We start from the raw sequence: 20,049 nt of genomic DNA, 5'->3' as shown, positions 1-20,049 counted from the left end.
ACCTACAAAGTGCAGCGTAGCGTCCGAGCGAAGGCTCAGATCGTGCATCTCAATCGGCTCAAGCGCTACCTGGGCGACGTGCAGCTTGGATGGTGGGAGCGCACAGCCCGCGGAGCGTTGGCCGAGTCCTCGGAGGAGGCAGTGTAGCGCCAGGGGGTCCGGCCAGTGGGGACGCCAGCTCGGACCCGCATGGAGTTGGCTGGCTGCCCGCGCTGGTTGCGAACGACCCGCAGTTTTCCCGCCTAGCACCTGCGCAGTCCCTGCCGTCAGCCACCATGTTTGGATTTGAGCTAAAAAAGACGGATTGTTGTGGACGAGAGCATTAAAAGCAGATTTCCTGACCAAAACAGCGAGTTGCGGCTGAGTGTCGTTCTTAAAAGCGTCGAACCCTGTTCAGCTACAGTATTCATTACGGACCCAACAGAAGAAGTCTTCCTCTGACCAGTGGATGGCTTGAAGAGAGGAACAATACCAAAATGACAAAGGTGCATCCTGTCTGCGGTCTAGAGGCAGAAGGCCTCAAGTAACATGGTCCGGCAGAACTTGTTATCAAACGGAACAACAGGCTACAGCCATAGCTGTAGAAGGGCAAAGACCACTATGCCTCAAATACAACCTCACAAAATACTGGAAGGGCAAGGAGGCCAACTGAGTTAGCACCCAGGCTGTTTTGAATATGTGTGTGGTTGTCATCTCAAGAGGGCGGTAACTTTGATATTGCCACGCCCCCCAACACTGTATAAAGTAAGCCGAGTAGTTATACTGAATGGCTGTACAAAAATAAACCTGTAAAGGCGGCTTGAGCCTTTACAAAGTACCTATTATAGACTGTGTTGTTGTATGGGCACTGTTTAATCCAACACTGATCACAAGAAACCCAAAACTACCTGTGCTGCATGTATCTTGTATGCACATGTTTTATGGAATTTATGGTATGAAATGGGATGATGACAACCAAGACTCACGAAGGTAATAAAAAACCTGCCTTCAGCAACCTAACTATACAGTTAACCATGCCTAAGAACTACAAGCAACTGAAGTCCTAATGTACAATTTGCGCAAGTCAGGTAACCACTATGGGAACCAAAGGAGAAAGAGGTCAACCCAGGTCACACATATATGAGCATATAGCGTCTGATCTCATGGAACCAGAGTAGTAGACGGAAACCTAGAGCTGTGCTAATGAAATTTGTGGGAACATGCTCGCCAAGGAAACAACCTGGAGGAACAAATATGAATGCAGGGAAAGGGGGCAAATCCTGTGAATGAACCTGTACAACTGCAACGTGGACATGTTGGGGAAATGCAGGAAGACCAGCATAACACCTAGACATCCAAAGGCTATCGTAACTAAAGTACAGTACAAAGGCAGCCACTTAATAACACAGAAATAAAGTGGGAGGCAAATGGTAACCAAAAGGGGATGCTGCAGGTCCAGCTTTATGCACCACTGCAACGTGAATGGCGTACTTGTACCTTGTTCAAGAAATACACTGAGCAGGAGGCACCTACCCAGAGACTATATAATTCTTTGTAGGGGAGGCGAGGCTGAGCAGGGGCTGGAGCTGTAACAAGGAAAGTGATTATTACTCAAAACAAGGGTGTGCAAGCTAAGGCACTCTACCCGAGCGCGACAAAACTTGCATCCCATGCCGCGCGCTGGACAAAATAGCTCCTGGAGCAGCCCTAACAGGGGGACGCAAAGGGCAAGAATGCCAAGTTCTGAGAAAGTGATTGCACGAACACGTTGGCACGCAACGCACCCGAATTGAATATACATGTATGGAAGGCACCTAAAGATTGTGCATGGAACACACTGAAAAAGGTGCAGCCAAATATACTCAAGAATGGTCTGCACATGTTAAGTCACTGAATGCACGCAGGAACCCTGCCAGAAGACCTTGAACCGGAGGGTCCAACTCAAACCAAAAAGTGACACCACAGAGTAGGAAAACGCAGTGCTGCGAGTTAAATTTGAGTACGGGAGTCCACACAGACTGAAGCTCTAAAGGGCAAACGTAAGGCAAAGGTGACTAATGACAACAGCTTCAGTGGAATTAGAACTATTACAGCAGCAGAAGCTTGAATAATCTTCCAAACCTGAAGTAGTCTTGAGACTGTACATGCATGTAGTGTATCGGGACCCACATGACCGTGTCAAGTTCTGATGCCAAGAACTAGGCAACAAGTGAGTACAGGAAATAAATGTACCAAGTGGAATACAAAAACATTCTGTGCAGTTAGAGAGGGTAGCTAGGCCTATTGGCCCCAAAAAACACAAAGAGATTAAGACACACTGATTACTGTGAATAGAACAGCTCCACAATGGTTGAGGAGCACATCGGTCAATGAGGGAGAACGGGATCTAATCCCCATGACACAATCAAAACTCTATTTTGAGATAGGCCTACATGCATAAGCGCTAAAATCCCTACAATCCCCTGATGATAAGACAGGACACGTAAATAAGGCACGATTGGAAAAAAAAAGAAGCTGACATGATTGAAGCTTACCTACATGTACTTCTGTCATCACTGTAGGTGATAGATTAGCCAGCTAAGGAAAAAGGAGGCCCATGCAGTGGTAGGCATACTGCTGGGACGGGCAGCATGGTATGGCAGTCGGCAGAACGATGCCAAGAAATGGTTCGACGATTCAGAGACAGTTACATTGTGGGCTATTGCAAAGGGTGAAGGAATCCACCGAAGAAAACAAGAATAGTTCTCGCCAAACACTGCTGAAAAATCTGGATGCTGGCTAGAGTCGTTTGAAGAGTAAGACCAAGCACTTGGATGAGAACGAGGTTGAAGCTGTTGCATCTAACCTGTATCTGCAATGAAAAAGTTGTTGTCCACGTGGCTGAAAATGTGCTGCCGACTTGAGGTGGTGGTGGTGCCCTGGGCCTCTGTTACCGAGCGGGGGTGGCCGGACGTTCAGATGACTGTGCTGCATCGAGCGCCAGGCCCCGCTGTTCTGCACGCACCTGGACGTTGGACTCCACTGCTGCCAAGTGCTCACGTAGGCTACCAAAGGTGTGCGGAACCTGCCAGGGAGAAGCCCTGTTAGGTGCTGGTCGCAGGCTCAGCCCCGAGGAATTTCCACTCGTCGAACACGGTAGAGTAGACTCGGTCGACACGGTGGAAATGACATGCTTGGAGGGCCGATCAGGCTTGGAGGAACCGGGGGATTTGCCCGGAACATGGCTTGAACTATTGATAGAACTTCCAGTCCTGTGTCAGGTTTTGGCAGTCTCCACCATTTTTACATAGAAAATAGCGAGGTTGCGTGTAAACGTGAAACTCCATTGTACACTAAATTCACACAATGTCGACTACATGCGTCGCTGAAAAAACACTAGGACGAGTCTTAGTTCTACGCAGCCTTTTATGGGGGGACATGCAGTGGGCGCGGAGGATGTCGCTTGGACGACCTTTTTCAGCGAGGTTTGACACACATGCGCGCTGATATACAAATGTTGGTAAACAGAGGTGAGATGTTTCCTGTGATGGAATACGGATGTCATCACTGACTCTAGGTGTTAACTTCAGCAGTGAAAACAGAGTGGTGACTTCACAAAGGAAGTCAAAGTACAAAGGTTTTGTATAGAATTGTTCTTTTTGTTTCTGATATCTAGGGCCTTTATAAAACAGTCTTTGGACAAAGTACATGTACTTACCTTCTCTGTCTGTGCTACAGCTAACATCAGAGTCATCTTCATCATTTTCTGTGAGGCCAAACTTGTCAGAGCTGACAAAGTGTAGACAAAGTAATGATTATTTAAGCAGCAAGACGTAAGGACTGCATAGAAAGACGGTGGTTCCTGAAAACCTTTCCGAATCCTAAAAAATCCTCCCCAGTATGATACATTCTCCAAAACTCTACTGACACATCAAGTCCCATTTGAATTCAAAGAGGCTCGGCTGGGCTCTCTACCTTCCTCAATCTTCCACAAATCTCTTGGTGGATTTTGAAGGATCCAGGAAGGTTAGAATTGAGGCACATGTAATAGTACGGGGGAAAATGAGTAAACTTGCAGGAATAAAGTTCATTTTCTCAATCCAGCTTGTCATTGAATAACCTGGTGCTGGAAGGAACTTACTCAGGTTCTGTGCTCTCTACTGATGCTGCCCACTCATTGGTCACTCCTTGCTCCATCATCTTCTCTTCATGACTTCCTCCTACAATAAAAAGCAAAACAAAAACAATACATCTCTTCAGCTTTTACTGTTGTCACAGCAACATCCTTCATTTATTGTTGAAGCCCCCTAACTGCACGCCCCTAACTTTGGCGCAGTTTGATTTTTTGCCTCCAGTGCCTTGCCGGAGCAACATTTTTACCTCAAATTTCAAAGTAAGTGAAATTTCATCAAACTCCCACTAATTTAATTCAAAACTCCTGATTTCACTCACTCAATACAACTTTCCAATGACATTTTTTGGGGCCTCAATTTTCAGTGCAAAATTGACACTTCTATTCAAACCTGCCTAAAAATTAAAATAGTTTTCTAACAATCTTTTGTTTAACCCCTTGACGGCAGGATATTTTTACCGCGTCCTGCCTGGCTGCCAGGTTTTTTTTTCCAATTTTGCGGCCACCGCAATGTGCAGCAAGGTCACCAGGCCTTATCTGCCATGTTTGCTGGGTCGTACACTGCACAAAGCCCAGCTCTGTGTGGCCACGATTCATGCTGGGGTATTTGGATCCCATCTAACATAATAAACAGGCACCCAGCACTTGCCTTACCCACCCAACAACACTAACTACCCAATGATGCTCAGCCACAGCGAAGCATGCAGCGCCCGCTAAGTTCACAAGGTCTAGGCTTGCCACAGGTGGGCACCGTGGCTCGTGTTCCCACTCCCCAGTAGTCCATGCATGCCCAGCATCAATGCCCAGCCCCCACTTGAACATAGAGTGCGCTTCACAAGTTTTCATTTCATAACATAACCAGGCAATATTACCCGTAAAAATTGCCAATTTTTCATTTTGCGCTATGTACGCACATAATTTTCTTGCATATTTCTAAGTATTGTTTTTTGCAAGTTATATTCAAACCCCCTTTCTGAGTGTAATGATATATCTAATACAGCCCACTTCTAACTAAACTTGGAACCATCCCATGAAAATTATCTTCCCAAATAATCTTTCCCATAATTACAAAATAGACACAAGAAAAACACAAGACAATTTCTCAGTTTTCTTCTTCTCTTGACAACTTGTCCTTTCTTTTTTTTTCACTTCTCTTCTATATACATGTATTTACAATAATTCAAACTGAATTTTAAAAATAAAATGACTTTCTTGTAAAAAAACTTAGGCAAAAAAGGGAAAGAAAAAAAAGAGTATTTACGTTACACAGATAATTGGAATACAGATAATTGCCCATGAATAATTGATTCAAGTACAATAAACCTTGAAGGAGTTGCCCAAAAATTTCATGTACTATTTCATTTACTACATCTGGGAAAACAGGAAACATGCCATGAATAAGTCAATGATTCAAGTGTGATAAACCTTGAAACAAGGAGTTGGGTAAAGTGCTACTTCACAAATTGCACACACAAATCTAGTCTCTTTTCTTTTCCCGTCTCTGTAACAAACATCACACCGTCTGTATGATCTAGCTCGTGTTCCACTTGGGGGAGTCTCTACAACAAAATGTCTTCCTATCAGTCTACCTGGACCAGGAAGACGGGTTGGTCTACCTCTAGATCGATACACTGGCAAATTTGGTACATGCAACTCTAAAATTTCACTCACCAACATGTGTCTAAATGTCAAAAAACTGTCAGTGCCACCAATTTCCTTACACACAAGATAAGAGTTTACAAGAGCAACATCAAGCAAAAATAAGAACACTTTCTTATACCATTTGATTGATTTTCTTACTGAACGGTGCGACGATGCCAGCTGGTCTGCAATGTCCACACCCTTCATCCCGTCGTTGTAGTCGAGTACACACCTGGGTTTTTCCAAAGCGATGCCGTCGCAGTTCCGCCATCCGGCGTCGGCCATCTCGGCTGTATGCATCATGGACAGCATACGGACATCTTTTTTGTCTTGCCAGACCAAGGCAAGCAAGCCCTGGTCGCAAGAGCGGTGAACAACATCACCTCTCTCGAGTTTCAAGGAGCACAAGTCCTTGGGCATGTCTTGACGATTGCTTCTCACTGTCCCAACGACGTTCATCTTCTGGTCGTGTAGTTTCAGGTACAGTTCGGGGCTGCAGAACCAGTTGTCCAGGAAAATGGTGTACCCTTTGCCAAGAAGATTGGTGTTCAAGTCAAGTACGATTTTCATACTTGCCAGTCCAAAGTCTGGTCTTGACCGGTGTAAACCTTGAAGTTCCAGGTGTATCCAGCGGCAACTCCCGTGCTCTGGCAGACTCGATACACCTTGATGCCAAACCTCGCACGCTTCTTGGGGTTGCACTGCTTGAATTTCAGTCTCCCTTTGAATTTCCAAAGGGACTCGTGGGTAGTAATGTTGCCACATGGAATGTAGACGACTTGAACTTGAACTTCTCGGTCAGTTCGTCCATCACCGGGCGGAGCTTGTCGAGTCGATCGGTTGTATGAAGTCCATAAATCTGTCGCGGGGAGTGGTATTAGGGAAAAATGGAGTCTCAAGTATTGAGTCTCTCATCCAGTAGGACTTCAAGGCGGGCTTCGGCATCAGTCCCATGACCATGATCATGGACAGGAACACTGGCATCTCGTCTGGTGTTGTGCCGAACCAGCTTGTCATGTGACTTGGACTTGCTGCTTGACTTTTCGGGTGTTCAGCTAACAAGGAAGATTTTTATTTAGTGCCAGTCTTCAACAGTTGATGAGACCAAGTTGACTTGGGACCGAGTTGACCTGAGATGGAGTTGACTTGAAGTGAGTTGATTCCAGACCAAGTTGGCAACTTCACACTGACATGACTGGTGAGTATATAGTGTGTGTACATTGCCATGTTTTGCCGAACCATAACCAAATCTTTAAAAAGGCAATTCCTTAGAGTCCATGTTGTTCAGACTATCATTGACTGATCTACATCATCCTGATGCAGTCACGTCAATTATCATTTCAAAACTTCAAATATGCACAGCAAGCCAAAGTGAAGTTGGGCTTGTTGGGTTGGTTGCTCAGCATAAGTTAATAATCAGCACTCACCCACTTATTGCCTGCAGTCGGGCCAAAAGGGAGCTTTGCTTGATGTGGTCGGTTGAATCGGCAACAGTATACATGTACAAGCCCGTCCAAAGGGGTGACTCTGTCAGTCACTGTCCGGGTGAGTTACCCAGCATGCACGTGGACTGGCGCTTGAGCGATGGAAAAATCTCTTTTTATTAGAGTCAGTCAGTTAATTATCGTCGCTGCACGGCTGATTAAACAGACGATGTGAAAAACAATTTTCCTCCAACAGTTAACAAAATAAGCAGTGAAATTAGGTTGAAAACATAGGAAACTTCTGGGGAGAGTACACACGCGAAAACAATATGGCGAAGAAGGAAAGTCATTTGCATAAATGTTAGTTTGTTGGTGTGACCTTTACTGGTCAAAGGTCGCTACATTAGCCCCTCCTAGATGATGAGGACATAAAAAAGGATGAACCATTGATGGTTAGAGGAGCTGGAAATTCAGTCAATGTTGATGAACTCTCCATTTGGAAAGGAGACATGACGACCACAGCGGGTTGTCTTGGCGACAGGAGGTGATGAGGGTGTTACTGAGGGTGATACGGAAGGTGTTGGAGGAGGTGGTGCAGGTGATGGTGTGGATATGATCGTCTTCACAGTTGGAGGGAGGGTTGTGGGTGGGGCATTGCCGCATTGGAGGAACTGGTGGTAACACTACTCCCATCAGATTTGTCATCCAGGTACACCACCTTGAGGCGATCAATGCTGACTTGTTCGCACTTGTTGGCAATGGACGAAGTCAATCGTGTCCTTGAATGTGGCACCAACGTCAGGCAGGACAGTGCATCTGCAACGATGTTGCCAGTTTCGGCAATGTGATGGATATCCAATGTGTAGTGGGAGACGAAGTCCAAATGTTCTCACAAGGAAAGTGTCTGCCTGGTTTGGAATGCTGAGCACGATCAAGGGGCTTGTGGTCTGTGAAAATACAGAAACGGTATCCTTTGAGCATGTGTTGGAAGTGCCAAATGGCCAGGTACACTGCAAGCAGTTCACAGCCGAAGGTACTGTATCCGGACTCAGCTGCTGTGAGCTTCTTGGAGAAGAAGGCAATGGGTTGAAACGCCCTTGGGTTGCCCAGCTGGGGTCCTCCACTGACTGCTGTGTCAGAAGCATCGATGACATGGCTCGACGATAAGTCGATGTTGGGATGAACAAGGAGTGTAGTGCTGGACAGAGCATGCTTGATGTCATCAAAGGCCTTCTGGTGAACGGTGTTCAATCAAGATGCTTGCGAGGTGTGCTGTTGGGAGCTACAAGAAGGTCATTCAACAGGGCAAGGATGCAAGCACAGTGAGGGATAAATCTCCTGTAGAAGTTGACTAGCCCGATGAAACTGTACAACTTCTTGGTTGAAGACGGTCAAGGAAAACTGGTGATTGCTGAGACCTTATCAGCTAGTGGGCGGATTCTATGCTGGTCAACATGGTGTCCAAGAATTGAAGCTTGGGTGCTCCAAAGATTCACTTGCCTGGGTTTATCACAACGCCATAGCGTTGCAACCTGTTGAAGAGAAGACAAAGATGTTGCTCATGCCCGTCAGATGATTTGCTGGCGACGAGGATGTCATATAAAACAAGCATACAGTAAAATCTCGATAAGTCGAAGCCTGTTAAGTCGAAACTCCATTTACCCCGGACGTCTTTCTGTATTCCCCACAAAATAAAAGGCCTTTATGTACTTGAAACGTCAATACATGTACCACTAAAGCCGCTTATCTTGAAGTTTTGGCAGGCCAATTAAAACCAAAAAAAACCCACTGAAGAATGATGAATAAAAAGTGATGAAAGAATGCTTGCCTTCATTATGAGTCATTACTGGTACGCGCACGGCTTTTCTTTGATGAGCCGAGCATGTTCACATGGGCTGCCATTGTCACATCGACAAGCACTGGGTGGGCATCAACCGCAACCGTAAAATAAGGCCGTGTCGGGCTTCCAGAGCTAAGGCATTTCCAATGGAGGTGAATACCAAGACCTAGCTCTAGACAAAAGATTCGGATCCAGCCTAAATCAGGCATAAATGATGCGCCCTCAAGCGCTTTGAACATGTATCACGTGACCCAGCACGGAAACCCTGATCGACTGGCCCGCTCACTGCGTTACGCAGTAACAGCCCGATCAAAGCAAATGAATGAATTCTCAAGATGTAGACACAGGTACCAGTACATAGTTTCATTGGTTTATTGTTTATTACTGTACCACATAAAAACATGTTTAATGATGTTTGAAGAAAACTTGCACAGTAGGGATAGCCTAAAATCCAATTTGTGTTCGAGTCAGCTTCCAGGCCAACTGCCGTAAGCCATTAAGGTTGCATGTGCACTGAAGCATGTAACTTTCGATAACTCGAACGTCGGATAACTCAAACTTTTCGTCCATTCCCCTGAGCTTCGACTTATCAAGATTTTACTGTATATACAAATGGAAGGCCACGGACAACCATGTTCATGAAGCGTTGAAAAGTCTGAGCTGCATTGCGCAAACCAAACGGCATGCAGACAAACTCATACAGGCTGCAAGGTGTGACAATAGTGGTCCTGTTAATGTCAGCTGGGTTGACTGGTATCTAGTGGTATGCACAAACTGAAGTCGATCTTGCTGAAAACTGAGCAACCAGCCGAACTAGATGCAAAGTCTTGCCATGGGCGATGGGGTAGCGATCTGGAACTGTGACTTATATAGCTGACTATTGCTATAGAGTAATGCCAGGGAACTTGAGATGGAATTCGGAAGTTGAGATGGAATTCGGAAGTTGAGATGGAAGACGGAAGGTTTTGCTGAAAACACCAAAATGTGTAAACTATAAGCTAATGGAAATTGAAAGGTTTAGATTAAAATACAAAAGAGTAAATAACTAGTAATTAAGCCGTAAGAAAAATAATAAAGAGAAATTCTACTCACTATGCTGAGGTGTTGCCAATTTAGTTGGGTATAGTATGAAGAACACATGGATGGATAAAACACAGAAGTATCAGATCAACTACATAAACTAATGCTGCATTGTGTCTAGCTCGATGTCCGGCAACAGAATGGAGAAACTGTGGCAACTGTGGTTAGCATACGCAGGGACCTTGAAGGGGGAGAGGGGTTTAATACCCTAGGGGAACATTTGGTCAGCAAGAGTAAAGGAAGTTTGTTATAAGTACAGCCACCCTGCCCAGAAAGGAATGTGGAGCAGGAGGCAAAGTCATTAGGGATCAGGACTAGGGCTAATGGATCTACAACAAAAATTGTCAGTGTTCTAAAACTGCATGAAATTGAAGTAGATTAAATTTTCAACAAGATTATAAGGATAATTGAATGGAACCCCCCAAAATGAATATTAAATGATTAATACATGTATTATACACAATGTCTGCTACAACGCAGTTGAGGGCTCTGTAGTCCCCACACGGTCACCAATCACCTGGGGTCTTCTTGGGGACCATGTGGAGAGGACTGGACCAATTGCTGTCAGATATGGTCGAATGATGCCCAAATCCAACATGTGATTGAATTGGTCTTTTGCAATGGCAAAGCCGTCTGGGGCAAGTCGGCGAGGTCTGGCTGTCACGGGTGGGCCTGTCGTAACGATGCAGGGTGAAGGACTGGTGTTTCCTTTTGACTGCACTGGGAGCAAAAATGCTTACAGCCGCCCCCATGTCTACTAGGAACTTCCGTTTATGGTGAGGATCATAGATGAAGAACAGGCGGCCAGGTTGGGTACTAGAGAGAAGTGCCGCGCCTGTCCCTTGGTGGACTCATTTCCCTGCTGAGTGGCATGGGAGCACGGCAGGACACACTTGAGGGCCTCAGCACGATACCGGCGTTAATACCAACACTCAGTTTGAGAGGCAGCGGCAGCAGGAGGGGTCAGTGCAGGCTCCTTGCTGGTCTTGTGTGGACGACTACGGCTGTGGGCATGTGACAGGTGTTTGAGTTGGACCTGCATGGAGTTGACTTGTGTGGTGAGTTGTGCAATTCGGTCACGAAGCTCGCTGAGATCACTGGATGGAGGTGGAGTAGTTGGGGCCACAGCATTAACAACTGGCAAAACGTAAACTTCAACGATACCATCGGCAAGAGTGGCTAGCTGGTCAAGGGGACTGTGTCACGTGAGGTGAGAACAAGTTGAGCACTGGCCAGAAGGCGTTGAAGAAACAGCTTTTTGAAAATCCCCTCTTAAAATTAACATGTATCTCCAGATCTTCATCTAAGGCAAACTCATACAGCTATTGTCTGCCTCATCCACCTCAAGGTTAATCATGATATCCACTATCTAGGTTAAAAAGGGGAACGAGAAATGCCTGCGTTTCACCGAAGTGAAGAACACGCTCCCATTCCAAACACTGAAGGGATATTTCAGTGGTGCGAGTGGCCTTTCGTACATTGACGATGAGGAAGAAATTACACTGCCGAGAGTGGATGACATGATTTTGCTCCCTGATGGAGACTGGCAAATCTACAAAATGATAATTCAAGCGCCTTCCTAGATGAAATCCCATGCACCAGCCCAAGCATTATTCGAGTAGTTATCACGCCGGAGCGTAAAATACCAATCTTTGAAGGAAGAGATGAGTCAAGTGGGAAGTCTGTACCCGTGATGAATTTGTGACGGCGATTACATTTGCGTTTGACCGTTACAGTGTCCCAGGAGAGCAGAGAGGCCAGTTTCTACTTGATTTCCTGCGTGCCGGGCCTAAGATTGAGGTAAAGTCCCTACTTTTAAGTGGAAAGACGGTGGCAGAAGCCCTAGACTACCTTCGTAGTTTGTACGGTAAACCACTAACAAGTGGTGAACTACAGCGGAAATTTCTTGGAGGGCACCAGCAGCAGGGTGAATCAGTTCGTGAATTTGGCATCGACTTGGAGAAATTCTTCCACCGCTTGAAGAAGAATCACCCAAGTTTGTACAAACAACCAGATACCATAATCCAGGAACAGTTTGTGGATGGAATGGCAGCAGAGGGGCTACACCACTCCTGTCGAGATCTTTTCGACCATAGTCCAGCCACAACCTTCAGCGAGCTGAAGGACTGGACAATCAAAAATTCAAAAGGGCAGAGCGGGAGCAGGTGCATCACAACATGGCCAGTCGCGATGGGTTTACGTCTGCCATCGTGACAGAAAGTGACCCCACAAAGAGGCCTGAAGACCAGATGAAGGCCGTAGTGACCAAGCTTGATGCCTTGTCAGCCATGGCCCCTTGGGCGATGAATCCACCCCATGTCAGCCAACAGTCCCACGTCAATCAACAGCCCCATATCAGCCAACAGCCCCACTAACCCTCATACCGGTATGCCGACAGGCCCAAGATGCTACAATTGCAACCAGCCAGGCCACTTCTCTAGTGACTGCTTGGCTCCTGTTGACCCCGCAGCAATTTCCAGTACTCAAAGCCGCAGATCACCCACTACATGTATCATGCCCCTTCAACTCCAGTGCACCAAGACGAGGGCACTAACAGCAATGTGGTCGGAAACTAGCTCCGTCCACTGTTTGGAGCCAGACAGTGGGGGGGGGGACATAATGGCTCTATGTCCAGTTTATGTGGCACGTAATCCTGCTGGTTGTCAGAAGGTGTTGCATCGCTGTGAGCTGAAGCATTGCCCATGGGATATCTGTCTCCTGCCAGAACCAAGGACTGACAGTGAAACCACCGACAACACATCTTCAACCAGTTGCGACGGTGGTCACACTTACCCGCCACAGCCATTGCTGCGACCCCATCTGCCGATTTGTGACAAGAAGCCAATACTGCCACTGCGAGTGAACCAAGCACCAACAGCGAGTGTGCAGAGATTGTTGGTATGACTGAGGATGTGTACAAATTTTGTGTCTTCATGGTGAATACCCCTAGCATGGAACTAGGCATCAGCTTGGGCAAACCATATCAAGGGATCAGCGTGCCAACAAGGGGGAAGTTTGAGGGAGAGGGCCCCTATCTGTAGCTTACATGTATTTTCTCTATTTGTCTTAGGAGTGCCGTCCTAAGCCATGGTGAATGAAGGTTTCCAGATGGCAGGGAATACAAGTTTACAACACTACTGCAGAATTGGTTGTATAACGTGAGGGATCAAAAAGTCAGCAAATGTGATGCAAAAGTTTGGCGTCAGGGTCACCAATTGTTGGGTTGGTTGCTCAATGTATTAATCGGCACTCACCCACTTATTGCCTGCTGTCAGGCCAAAAGGGAGCTTTGCTTGACCCGGTTGATTGAATCAGTGCCAGTAATGGCAGTAAACACACCCGTCCAAAGGGGCGACTCTGCAAGTCACCGCCGGGGCGAGTTGCCCAACAAGCACGTGGACTGGCACTCGAACGACGGAAAAATCTCTTTTTTTAGAGTCAGACAGTTAATTACCGTCACTGCATGTTTGATGAAACAGACAATGTGAAAAACAGTTCTCCTCCAACAGTTGACAAAATACGTAGTGAACTAAGCAGGCAAAAATTAGGTTGAAAAAGTAGTCTGGGGAGAGTACACGTGAAAACAATATTGCGAAGGAAAGTCATTTGCATAAATCATTTTATTTTGCATAAAATGATTTCCAAAAGCCGCCAGACTTACATGTACATGATCGGCCCAGGAATTCTGCTATCGCGTAATTTTAACATGTTTTTGATGAGTGGAGTTGAGTAATACATGTATGTACAGTGAAGGAATCCCCCTAGGCCTCCATACGTGTACAATTCAGTTGGGCACTCTTATCTAATGACGTCATTCGTGTACATGTATCTTTACACGAAGGCCGTTTCCATTGGCTGCAGCTTGATATTACGCATGATTCGCCCTGGATACTGCCAAAAGCTATACAGTGTAATTTCTCGCCGTAGATTCGGACCCGGATCCACGTCTGTGAACCTGATAAACGAAGTGGTCTTAAGTCCTGCTTAAGTATACAAATTGAAAATGCTTTTAAGCAACAAACCGTGACGGGCCAGTCTATTTCAGTGTCAGTGAGGCAGTGCTAGTAGAGGTACATTTGCATGCAGTGGCAATGGACATCGTGTTACTGTATGACAACCGTACATGCATTGTCACTTGCAAAGAACAAAGGTAGAGTGAGAGGAGATATTATTTTCTGAGCTGAATTTTTTCCCCAATATTTTATATCCAACTTGTTTCTTGTTAGGTAAACAGAAAACAAAATGCACAGTATATCATTTACCGCGGCAGGAAATTTTGTGGAAACATGCTCGCTTCAAGTTCAAGCAAAACAACCCAAAATTAAACTCATGGGCACAGAAATACACACATAGACAATATACTAAATTCTGTGAATTAACTTTAAGAAATCTGGCAACATCGATTTTTTTTTGCGATGCGTGAGGTCACGTACCAGTACATGTATGGTCGCAGCGGTATGAACAGACTGGTTGCCACACTCCGTCATGCATTCTCTTGCATGGGTGAGGGGAGGCAGGAACCAGTACTTTGTGCACGTTTTACATGGAGGTGGTTTTTACCACCATGACAGCAAAACACGAAGAAAACTTGTGAAATTAGCAGAAGTTGCTTTTCAGATGTTGCAAATGTAACTGAGTAAACACGTAAACACAAGCGTTATCATGAGAAAATGTTGTTCAGAGGTATTTTTGAAGACAGAAAAGACAACAGGATTTAGGCCGAGGCCTATTTATTTGTCTTTTTCATATTTACCTTAAATTTGTCCTATCACCGAAAAATTTGGGTCGGTCAAGAAATCGAAAGCATTGTTTTGGCCTTTGCAAGTTGGATTCTCCCACCGTTACTTGGTTACTCAAACGTCGATGTTTTCATTTGTACCATCCCGGCCTGCACCTCTGTTACTAAAGAACAGAATGAACGATAATAAATCGGTGGGGCGAAGTGGAAATGGGGCGTAGTAGAAATGGGGCAAAGTGGCATGGGACGAAGTGACCGATATCCCGTCCATGGTACGGGTATAAAAATCCTCCTACAATGCGAATTTTTTCAAACAGTTTTTTCTCACATTTTACCTGCCGAAGACAGCTCAAGTGTCGTTCACGAGTGCCTTGTATCCCGAATTCCATAAATGCTGTGTTGAAATTACTAAATACACCTGTGAACGTACATGTATGTGTATTTTGCAGAAAATTCTGCGAAACTCCACACAACACACGTATGTTGTGTTCGGTTCCGGTGTGGACTGCGCATCAAATTTTTGGACAGCGCGCGCGGCGCATTTAGTTTGTGTGTTCGCGCATGCGCAATAGTAACATAATATGTCGCCGGCCCGCGGCCCGAAACTGATATTCTAGCAGACGCGTCGACGACGCATATCGGTAAGGGATTTGTCCTGCCATTTTCCATAACTTGAAGACCTCGTGTGTGAATAAATTGTCAAGAATCTATCAAATGGTGATATTTAATAGCTTCTGATAATAAAGATCTCTGGAAACTAATCAAAGAAGTGAAAAATATCAATTTTTCGATAAAGGATAATTATGAAAAATTATCGTTTTATAGCTTTGTGTATAATTTTCACAATTTGGCCGGGTTTACCTTCAAATAACTTTGATGCTACACGAAAGACTAGTCTTACGATCAAAATAAGTTGGTCCAAGATGGTTCAATGGTGGGAAGATCACCAGTACATCACAAGGAGGAATTGTCCTCTTTTGTGGTTCCTGTCGAGCGGGAGAAATATTTTTCTACTCAAGACTTGCCAGCTGGAATCAAGAAAGTTTTCAAGGAGGTAACATCCTTCTGTTGTTGTTCAGGATGACAGACTTAAAACTGCTCAAAGTATATATGCTCTGAAAGCAGCTACCACTTCTATGCTTGTTTGAGGCAGTTGCCGACCCTGAAAGCCTCAGTGAGATTAACAAGGTTATGGTACCGGACTTAGTTTCTTCTAACCTAATTCTTTATAGGCTCTGTCAGCCAAGGCCTTGCAACTGTTCGTCAGCGTGCCTTCGATGACATTGTTGAAAAAAAAATTGATACCCTTAAACGGAATCAACCTTCCACGGGCGAGCTCTTCGGTTCATCACTAATGAAAGAGCCAATAAATTAGCAGCAAAAGTTACCAGTGGTAAAGGTCACTCAAGCTCTTCCGGCCAAAGACAAGCGCTTCTCCCCCTACCTAGCTGCGTACACAGCGTCTTGATACCGACGGTTCTCAACTCCTGTGAAGCCCATATAAAGGGCTTTACTGACCGGATTTCCTACAAGTCGCCCATGAAGTCGAAGAAGAGCTGATAGGCTGAACAATCCTTCAGACAACATATCCTCAAAAACTAATGTCGTATTATCCGGCCGGGCTGCCGGATAGGTTTCTGCGCCGCAAGCGCAAGGCTCTCACTGATACGACCGCGATTAACGGACGACGACACTGTCTCTGTTGTTTACTCTACAACTGACGAAATCTTTATTGAAGCTCTCCTCAATAAAATAGGGTTAACAGACTGATTGGATGGTATATGGGTCCACAGACCGATGGGCGGACGGATGGACGGACCCCTGTAATATTAGGAAAATAACACAGTTACTTACATGTACAGTAGATAATACACTTACTACACACAACCTGCATGGTACAAATACTGTGCACACACACTAGTAGTAAAAAGTCACAGGTCATACACAGTGGTTGGAGTGTATAACCTTGAGTTCTGGTTATAACCAAAACACAGCTGTTTCTGAAGGAATGCGACCAATTACACAACACTTTCTTGGTAGTCTTCACACAACACATCATAAAATGACTTAGCACACAAGTAAATGCTCTTAATCTGTGTTGGTCAGCAATTACTAACTTTCCAATTTGGCATACAAAATCATATAAAAACAGTTGCAAAAGTCAGAGTGTGAACTGCTTGGAATATACAATATAATTCCGGAGCTAACCTGGATATGCTAAGCTTCTCTCCTACTACCGGGTACATCTGCCTCAACACAATTCAACATAGATGCCACTCGAGCTATATAATAGAACAGAAATTTATCCTTACAAGGTGTACAAACATCATCCTTAATTGCAACTAGGACATTGTTGAATCAAGTGTGCCAAAAAGGGGGTAATCAGGATAAATGGACAAAAGAGTACACTGTAAAATAACTTCATGTGAATGCCATGATTGTGATTGATCATAAAAACAAGCTAACAATACAAGTCAATCAACATCAGAAATAACACAGTCTATAATACTGAGTAATCAAAATGAATCTAAAAATGAAGTTACACACAGGTAGATTACTAAGGACAGCAACTCACCCCATATGGCTACTGTGTAGACTTGAGTGTTGGGCTGTTGACCAGTGGTCTGCTGGATGGTGGTGCAGACTGAATTTTGACCCCAAAATAGGCCCTTAAATGCCTGTTGTAGTCTCTTGATGGACATTTCCATCAAGACTATGATTGGTCACTTGCAAGTTTGACCAACCCTTCCTCAAAGTTTGATTTGCATATAAACTTCCCCATTGGTCAAATCTTTGAAGGTTCATTGTGTAACTCTGCTAATCAGCAGGATCAGCAGATTTTCTCCCAGGGTCCAACAACCTGCAACCTCCAATTTGATGAATCTCCCAAAGAATGAAAACCAGCATTCTGTTTCTAAAAATACTTGGTCAGGACTGTGGGAAAGTTCCCCTAAAACAATGGACTGGGTTAGGAAATGAGGTAAACATCATGACCTCCACCATTGCATACCACAGATAGTTCTGTTTGAGTTGTATAAGGTTGGAAAGTATCCCGGGAACGAGGGGAGCAGAATAAGAAATGTAAGATATTAAACCCACACAAATTATACACTTTTCCATTTCCTGACACTAACAAGGGCTACATGTAAATATGATTTCCAATCAGTTCTCCAGCATCTCCTGCACGTTTTTTGCCGCCAGGCCCGTCTTCAACATTTTAAACATCGATGGCTACTTATCACACATGACCCGTGGGTCATAGATACTTTTTCCGGCTACCGTTTGGAACTCTTGTCAGTGCCTCGTCAACGTAAAGTCCCTATTACAAGGATCCAGTCGAGTCGTTGTGCAACTATTTTCGATCTGGAGGTGCAGACTGGAGAAAGGTGCTATAACTGTTGAACAATTAATTGAAGGTCCGTTTATCATCTTTGTTTTGATACCTAAGAAAACCGGGGATCTTCGTCCCGTCATCAACCTCCGACCACTAAATCGGTTTTTGCCATATCAACACTTCAAAATGGAGAACATCACAGCAGTCAAACATCTGTTAATTCCGCACGACTGGTTGACGACCATTGATCTCAAGGATGCTTATTTTTGTGCCGATCCATCACACCCACCGGAAGTTCCTCCCTTTCTGTTGGAAACAAGTCATTTACCAGTTTTCTTGCCTACTCTTTAGCCTTTGCAGTGCTCCAAGGACACTTACCAAAATCCTGAAACCAGTTGCATCAGCACTCCGGTAAAGAGGAATTCGTTGCGCCTTTTATGTGGGCGACATTCTCTCATTCAGACCAGAACTGTTTGCACAGCAACAACATTGCAGTCAAACTGCTCCAAGACTTACGTGGAAAAATCCAAATTAATACCCACGCAGGAAGTCGAGTACGTGGGATTTATTATAAACTCGAAGAACATGGCTCTTAAACAAGATCGTCGCCCACTGCACATAGGTTTTGTCACCACGCACGACTTTAGTCTGCGATCTCGCCAGCTTGATCGTGAAGATGTCAGCGACCGTGCAGGCGCAGTGTTTCTGGCTCCGTTGGTCCACTGACACCTTCAGATAGACAGAATAGCTTCCCTGCAGGAACACTACAGCTACGGGACAGAAACCTCCCTGTCAGAGGAGGCTAAAGACGATTTATACATATATGGACGCGATTCCCGCAAGCATGGAACGGCTGGGCGATCGTTCGGCAGACTCCACATCTGACGATTAAGACAGATGCGTCATTGAACGGTTGGGGAGCTGGACATCTCAAGACAAGATCAACCACATCAATTGTCTCCTTAATGATTATCTGCAGGTTCACACAACGCCATCGTACCCTAAATTATGTGGACTTCTTTTGTGCAGAGGTCTACACTATGTGTGCCCATGGTATGCCACGCCCGCACACCGAAGGAGGTCCTCTTATCATCTTGTTTTTGCAATTAGCCCTAAACATGAACATAAAGCGTAAAAACACCGCCTGGGCTAAAGTGGTACTAAACGTAGGATTTTTCTCACCTTTTCTGTATATAGTAATGACGTCACCGTGTCTTGAAAATACCAATATCTGAACAAATCAGATGGTACTTCCAGGGAACGGTATTTCGTTCATTTTCCTGAGACATATTCCGCGTTTCCTGAGTATACACGCTACCCACTTTTAGAAAAAGCAACCCTCTTTGGTTGAAAAGAGTAATGTTAGTCAGGAGCGATCACTGCGATGGAGCAAAATTATAAAGGAAGGACGTCATCGAACAGAACTACACTGCTCGAAGAATGCAATATTTCCATCTTGTGTCATCTGTTAAAATACAATGAACTCCGCTCGCTTTGTTTGTCCCTCTACAGGGGCTCCTAGCAGACGTGAAAGGCTTTGTAAAATCGGCAGCCCGAAGTTTTCTGGATTGCTTTCACGCGAATTGCTTTGCCGCAGTTCCAGGCCTGCCCACCTTGCGGTGCTGGAACACGGTGCAAGAGCGGGTTCTCCGTCGATTTTGTCAAAAAGACGGCCAAAGAGGGCGATCCAGCCAGCGTGCTATTGACGCATTAAATGTGTACTACACTGACCACGAAGCGATTCTTTCACGCCCGAAAAGACTACGTTTCACCCACTTGTCTACCATGTCTCCCTCACTGCATTCATTACTGACGGCAAAAAAAAATACCTTTCAGGGAACGACTGTTTTCTCTAATAGATGCTGCAGTTCCATTAAACTACTATGGGCAAATTTAGCACTG

The 20,049-nt window shown here is 45.1% G+C and overlaps 1 long non-coding RNA gene across 5 annotated transcripts in view; it reads right to left on the bottom strand.

Moving 5' to 3' along the window:
• Positions 1–20,049, bottom strand: part of LOC110980638 (uncharacterized) — a 36,916-nt gene that overhangs the window by 15,417 nt on the left and 1,450 nt on the right. For 3 of the 5 annotated variants that reach the window (XR_015426436.1, XR_015426433.1, XR_015426437.1), the window contains exons 1-3: positions 15,149–15,308; positions 4,100–4,178; positions 3,677–3,747 (exon numbers count right to left, since the gene is read on the bottom strand). This is a non-coding gene — a long non-coding RNA (uncharacterized LOC110980638). Of the gene's footprint in view, positions 1–3,676; positions 3,748–4,099; positions 4,179–15,141; positions 15,309–20,049 lie in introns of those variants that run through there. The other 2 variants (XR_015426434.1, XR_015426435.1) reach the window with 2 other exon arrangements.

This window comes from Acanthaster planci, linkage group LG09 (assembly GCF_054643075.1).
Source record: "Acanthaster planci isolate LZ-2023a linkage group LG09, COTS_SCS, whole genome shotgun sequence".
Classification (NCBI taxonomy): domain Eukaryota; kingdom Metazoa; phylum Echinodermata; class Asteroidea; order Valvatida; family Acanthasteridae; genus Acanthaster; species Acanthaster planci.
The sequence above is the reverse complement of the archived record's forward strand: the minus strand, read 5'-3'. Positions and strand labels throughout refer to the sequence as shown.